The sequence below is a fragment of the Oncorhynchus gorbuscha genome, unplaced genomic scaffold (assembly GCF_021184085.1).
Source record: "Oncorhynchus gorbuscha isolate QuinsamMale2020 ecotype Even-year unplaced genomic scaffold, OgorEven_v1.0 Un_scaffold_1444, whole genome shotgun sequence".
In the NCBI taxonomy this organism is placed as follows: domain Eukaryota; kingdom Metazoa; phylum Chordata; class Actinopteri; order Salmoniformes; family Salmonidae; genus Oncorhynchus; species Oncorhynchus gorbuscha.
The window spans coordinates 17,501-25,000 of NW_025746223.1; the positions used below are offsets into that span (position 1 = coordinate 17,501).

Here is a 7,500-nt window from a genome sequence, read left to right on the forward strand (position 1 = left end):
CCAGATACAGGAAACAGGAAACAGGACATGGTCATATTCATTAGGCACCAAACAGTGAAGGACTACCTGAACTTATCCAGAATGAAACACTCGATTTCATTACAAAGCATTTTCTGTTGCAATAACACTTTGCTACGGTTTCCTAGTGTGCACAAATGAATATACCACGGGACAGGGTCGTATTCATTAGGAATCAAACAGAATGAATACACCACAGAACAGGTGATTCATTAGGAATCAAACAGAATGAATACACCACAGAACAGGTGATTCATTAGGAATCAAACAGAATGAATACACCACAGAACAGGTGATTCATTAGGAATCAAACAGAATGAATACACCACAGAACAGGTGATTCATTAGGAATCAAACAGAATGAATACACCACAGAACAGGTGATTCATTAGGAATCAAACAGAATGAATACACCACAGAACAGGTGATTCATTAGGAATCAAACAGAATGAATACACCACAGAACAGGTGATTCATTAGGAATCAAACAGAATGAATACACCACAGAACAGGTGATTCATTAGGAATCAAACAGAATGAATACACCACAGAACAGGGTCGTATTCATTAGGAATCAAACAGAATGAATACTGTTACACGTTGCTCTGTATAAAAGGAGTATTGGAATCAAGGCTGCGTCATCGTGTCTAGTCGTCCCCATCTGAACTGTTACACGTTGCTCTGTATAAAAGGAGTATTGGAATCAAGGCTGCGTCATCGTGTCTAGTCGTCCCCATCTGAACTGTTACACGTTGCTCTGTATAAAAGGAGTATTGGAATCAAGGCTGCGTCATCGTGTCTAGTCGTCCCCATCTGAACTGTTACACGTTGCTCTGTATAAAAGGAGTATTGGAATCAAGGCTGCGTCATCGTGTCTAGTCGTCCCCATCTGAACTGTTACACGTTGCTCTGTTTAAAAGGAGTATTGGAATCAAGGCTGCAGGTGAACTCGAAGAAGTGGTTTCTCATTCACAACGGAGAAAGGGATCTAGTCAAATCAGCTATAACGATACAAGGTTGTCCCTTATTGAAGAGAAAAAAAACCAAAACGTATTGAAAAAAAAACTGAAGGCAAGACAACGTTGTGAAAAGACGTATTTAACAAACCAAATAAAAAGGTCTCTTTCCTGTCCCTGTCCACATAGAAGACAACAAATCAACAGAAAGACACAAGCACAACATTTTAAATATATATTAAATAGAAAAGCAGCTCAAGATGCAAGTTTTTTTTTAAACATCCATTCTTCTGCTGTGGGGAAAAAAGGACATTATATATTTTGTATTTACACTACCTACAACCAGATGAACTACTCACCAAATGGAGCACTATTCCCTATGTAGTGCACTACCTACAACCAGATGAACTACTCACCAAATGGAGCCCTATTCCCTATGTAGTGCACTACCTACAACCAGATGAACTACTCACCAAATGGAGCCCTATTCCCTATATAGTGCACTACTTTTAACCAGAACCCTGATTGGCTAAACCCTCTGTGGTTACTGTAGTAGTGCACTACTTTTAACCAGAGCCCTGATTGGCTAAACCCTCTGTGGTTACTGTAGTAGTGCACTACTTTTAACCAGAGCCCTGATTGGCTAAACCCTCTGTGGTTACTGTAGTAGTGCACTACTTTTAACCAGAGCCCTGATTGGCTAAACCCTCTGTGGTTACTGTAGTAGTGCACTACTTTTAACCAGAGCTCTGATTGGCTAAACCCTCTGTGGTTACTGTAGTAGTGCACTACTTTTAACCAGAACCCTGATTGGCTAAACCCTCTGTGGTTACTGTAGTAGTGCACTACATAGGGAATAGGGTGCCATTTGGGACAAACTCACACTGACTCTTAAGACACAAACGTGACCTGCGTGCACATCCCCGTTTTGGATAAAGGCTGTCGGACACAATAAAATAACATTTAAAAAACACTTCCTGATCAAATTATATTTTCAGTTGAACAATAGTGTCTCAATCCCAAATGACACCCTATTCCCTGTTTAAGCGCATTACCTGTTGACCAGAGCTCTACATTGGTTTGTGGTCAAAAGTAGTGGACTAATTCGGGAACTGGGTGCCGTTTGGGATTCAGACAGTTTCTACGGGACCCACTCGGTTTCCATTTCATCAACATCAACAGGGGAAGGTTCCCAGACCCTGAACTGGGTGCCATTTGGGATTCAGACAGTTTCTACGGGACCCACTCTGTTTCCATTTCATCAACATCAACAGGGGAAGGTTCCCAGATCCTGACTAACTGTTCCTATTTTCATAGCGCAAAAAAAAAAAACATTGTGCAAAATTAGACTGGTCAGTTAACTGGATCTGTGTCCAGAGTGCGTTGTTTCTTCTAAAATTAGACTGGTCAGTTAAATGGATCTGTGTCCAGAGTGCGTTGTTTCTTCTAAAATTAGACTGGTCAGTTAACTGGATCTGTGTCCAGAGTGCGTTGTTTCTTCTAAAATCAGACTGGTCAGTTAACTGGATCTGTGTCCAGAGTGCATTGTTTCTTCTAAAATTAGACTGGTCAGTTAACTGGATCTGTGTCCAGAGTGCGTTGTTTCTTCTAAAATTAGACTGGTCAGTTAACTGGATCTGTGTCCAGAGTGCGTTGTTTCTTCTAAAATTAGACTGGTTAGTTAAATGGATCTGTGTCCGGAGTGAGTTGTTTATTCCTAAAATCAGACTGGTTAGTTAAATGGATCTGTGTCCGGAGTGAGTTGTTTATTCCTAAAATTAGACTGGTTAGTTAAATGGATCTGTGTCCGGAGTGAGTTGTTTATTCCTAAAATCAGACTGGTCAGTTAACTGGTGCCATCAACACTACAGCATTATCTCAATACACCCTCCTGTTTAAAGATGTTATCTAGACACCTAGTAGCGTTGCAAAAACGCAGTTAACTTCCTCAAAGTTCCATGGTATTTAGCAACAAAAAAAACTCTGTAAACCTTCACAAAGTTCCATGGTATTTAACAAATCCTAGTTGGACGATTCCCATATTTCCTGCTTATCCGATCGCCATTCCAGGAATCGTCCAACCGGGATTTCTGGAAAACTTTGGGAGTGTTGGGAAAGATAGAGGACTTCTGTAACCCTGAACACACACTGCTCCTCTTTAAAACATTATCTAGAAACGGTCTTAACTACACCTCGGCTGAGTCCCAAATAGCACCCTATTCCCTATATAGTGCATTACATTTGACTAGACACACATATATATTTGGGTTATTGGGGGAATCTCACAGAGAGAGCAACTGCTACCATGTTATATTGTTTAATCTCTTAATACAAACAGGCAGACATACAAATCTAATGTCAGCTATGTTAAACATCTGGATTAAAACCAGACTGTCTGGTTGTCTACGTGAGCAGCAGAATGACAGACAGCCCTGAAGGGGGACAGACAGTCAGCAGGGTTTCGGATCAAAACCCATTTCAGGTCAAAATTAGGTCAGGAAGGTCACAATTCAGTGACTTGAGTTTTACTAAACGTGGACTTCAGTAAAACAAAAACAAACAATTTACTGTAAGTCTACTTGTCTCAAGTCTGAATCGGACCCAAAGTGAACCGAAAGTTAGTCTGGGAGGAATCCTAGTCCTTGAGATCTCTGTGCACACTTACAAGTAGACTTCTGTGTAGATCATAATGTTGATGTCACTGGAAGATCTGTGTGGACATGTGAGAGCTGACCTCAACTCAGGATTCAGGATTTCAATGATTGTATTGAAATAACAAATTATTTTTCTATTTAGATTCTGACTATTGACAAGTAGCATTTCTGAACTGAAAACAGAGTTGACCCCAAGCCTACTAAATCTCACCCCGGTCCAGTTGAAACCAGAGTTGACCCCAAGCCTACTAAATCTCACCCCGGTCCAGTTGAAACCAGAGTTGATCCCAATCTTACTGAATCTCACCCCGGTCCAGTTGAAACCAGAGTTGATCCCAATCCTACTGAATCGTAACCCAGTCCAGTTGACACCAGAGTTGATCCCAATCCTACTGAATCGTAACCCAGTCCAGTTGACACCAGAGTTGATCCCAATCATACTGAATCGTAACCCCGGTCCAGTTGAAACCAGAGTTGAACCCAATCCTACTGAATCGTAACCCAGTCCAGTTGACACCAGAGTTGATCCCAATCATACTGAATCGTAACCCCGGTCCAGTTGAAACCAGAGTTGAACCCAATCCTACTGAATCGTAACCCCGGTCCAGTTGAAACCAGAGTTGATCCCAATCTTACTGAATTGTAACCCAGTCCAGTTGAAACCAGAGTTGATCCCAATCCTACTGAATCGTAACCCAGTCCAGTTGACACCAGAGTTGATCCCAATCCTACTGAATCGTAACCCAGTCCAGTTGACACCAGAGTTGATCCCAATCCTACTGAATCGTAACCCAGTCCAGTTGACACCAGAGTTGATCCCAATCATACTGAATCGTAACCCCGGTCCAGTTGAAACCAGAGTTGAACCCAATCCTACTGAATCGTAACCCAGTCCAGTTGACACCAGAGTTGATCCCAATCATACTGAATCGTAACCCCGGTCCAGTTGAAACCAGAGTTGAACCCAATCCTACTGAATCATAACCCCGGTCCAGTTGAAACCAGAGTTGATCCCAATCTTACTGAATTGTAACCCAGTCCAGTTGAAACCAGAGTTGATCCCAATCCTACTGAATCGTAACCCAGTCCAGTTGACACCAGAGTTGATCCCAATCCTACTGAATCGTAACCCAGTCCAGTTGACACCAGAGTTGATCCCAATCATACTGAATCGTAACCCCGGTCCAGTTGAAACCAGAGTTGAACCCAATCCTACTGAATCGTAACCCAGTCCAGTTGACACCAGAGTTGATCCCAATCATACTGAATCGTAACCCCGGTCCAGTTGAAACCAGAGTTGAACCCAATCCTACTGAATCATAACCCCGGTCCAGTTGAAACCAGAGTTGATCCCAATCTTACTGAATTGTAACCCAGTCCAGTTGAAACCAGAGTTGATCCCAATCTTACTGAATCGTAACTCAGTCCAGTTGAACCCAGAGTTGATCCCAATCTTACTGAATCTCACCCCGGTCCAGTTGAACCCAGAGTTGAACCCAATCCTACTGAATCTCACCCCGGTCCAGTTGAACCCAGAGTTGAACCCAATCCTACTGAATCGTAACCCAGTCCAGTTGAACCCAGAGTTGATCCCAATCCTACTGAATCTCACCTGGGTCCAGTTGAACCCAGAGTTGAACCCAATGCTACTGAATCTAACCGGGGTCCAGTTGAACCCAGAGTTGAACCCAATCCAACTGAATCGTAACCCCGGTCCAGTTGAACCCAAAGTCGATCCCAATCCTACTGAATCTCACCTGGGTCCAGTTGAACCCAGAGTTGAACCCAATCCTACTGAATCGTAACCCAGTCCAGTTGAACCCAGAGTCGATCCCAATCCTACTGAATCGTAACCCAGTCCAGTTGAAACCAGAGTTGATCCCAATCCTACTGAATCGTAACCCAGTCCAGTTGAAACCAGAGTTGAACCCAATCCTACTGAATCGTAACCCCGGTCCAGTTGAAACCAGAGTTGATCCCAATCCTACTGAATCGTAAACCAGTCCAGTTGAACCCAGAGTTGATCCCAATCCTACTGAATCGTAACCCCGGTCCAGTGAAACCAGAGTTGATCCCAATCCTACTGAATCGTAACCCAGTCCAGTTGAACACAGAGTCGATCCCAATCCTACTGAATCGTAACCCAGTCCAGTTGAAACCAGAGTTGATCCCAATCCTACTGAATCGTAACCCCAGTCCAGTTGACCCCAGAGTTGATCCCAATCCTACTGAATCGTAACCCCGGTCCAGTTGAAACCAGAGTTGATCCCAATCCTACTGAATCGTAACCCAGTCCAGTTGACCCCAGAGTTGATCCCAATCCTACTGAATCGTAACCCAGTCCAGTTGAAACCAGAGTTGATCCCAATCCTACTGAATCGTAACCCAGTCCAGTTGAAACCAGAGTTGATCCCAATCCTACTGAATCGTAACCCAGTCCAGTTGACCCCAGAGTTGATCCCAATCCTACTGAATCGTAACCCAGTCCAGTTGAACCCAGAGTTGATCCCAATCCTACTGAATCGTAACCCAGTCCAGTTGAACCCAGAGTCGATCCCAATCCTACTGAATCGTAACCCAGTCCAGTTGAAACCAGAGTTGATCCCAATCCTACTGAATCGTAACCCAGTCCAGTTGAACCCAGAGTCGATCCCAATCCTACTGAATCGTAACCCAGTCCAGTTGAACACAGAGTTGATCCCAATCCTACTGAATCGTAACCCAGTCCAGTTGAACACAGAGTCGATCCCAATCCTACTGAATCGTAACCCCAGTCCAGTTGAACCCAGAGTTGAACCCAATCCTACTGAATCGTAACCCAGTCCAGTTGAACACAGAGTTGATCCCAATCATACTGAATCGTAACCCCAGTCCAGTTGAACCCAGAGTTGATCCCAATCCTACTGAATCGTAACCCAGTCCAGTTGAAACCAGAGTTGATCCCAATCCTACTGAATCGTAACCCAGTCCAGTTGAAACCAGAGTTGAACCCAATCCTACTGAATCGTAACCCCAGTCCAGTTGAAACCAGAGTTGATCCCAATCCTACTGAATCGTAACCCCAGTCCACACCATTCCAGTGAAAAAGGTAGCATTCAATCCCTATATTTCAATGTATTTTCCCCCGATAGTAAAGAAAAGGTGAACAGCGTCTGCATGTGTTGACCCTCCACTACACCACTGGCTCAGACAGTAGAGTGGAGGGCAGCTACTGACAGGGTATATATATATATACAGTATATATGTATTTATATATTAGAGGATATATGTAATGTACAGTTATAATACATTGTCTCTATATGAGCTGTAGGACAGGATAGGACAGCTAGGGAGAGACGAGACGCTTGGTGTGTAGCTTGCTGGGAGGCTTGGTTTGGTGGGCTGGGCGGCTTGGTGTGGTGGGTGGCTTGGGCGGCTTGGTTTGGTGGGCTGGGTGGCTTGGTGTGGTGGGTGGCTTGGGCGGCTTGGTTTGGTGGGCTGGGTAGCTTGGTTTGGTGGGCTGGTGGCTTGGTGTGGTGGGTGGCTTGGGCGGCTTGGTTTGGTGGGCTGGGTGGCTTGGTTTGGTGGGCTGGGTGGCTTGGTTTAGTGGACTGGGTGGCTTGGTTTGTAGGGTCTGGGCTTAGTGGCTGGGCGTCTTGGTTGGTGTTTGGGGGGTCTCAGCCCTCAGTCTTTCCAGGGTTCCGAGTGGTGGTGGGTCAGATGAGGTCAGAGGGTTCTGAAGAACACAGGGGAAAACCATGAAGAAAAACAGACATGGGGAGAGAAAAGAAGGTGAGAGGGAGAGAGAGGGAGAGAGAAAAGAAGGTGAGAAAGGGAGAGAGAGGGAGAGAGAGGGAGAGAGGGAGAGAGAAAAGAAGGTGAGAGAGGGAGAG

The 7,500-nt window shown here is 44.5% G+C and overlaps 1 pseudogene; it reads right to left on the minus strand.

The window, feature by feature from the left end:
• Positions 1–7,106: 7,106 nt before the first annotated feature.
• LOC124022825 overlaps positions 7,107–7,500 on the minus strand; it is a 24,505-nt pseudogene continuing 24,111 nt past the window's right edge.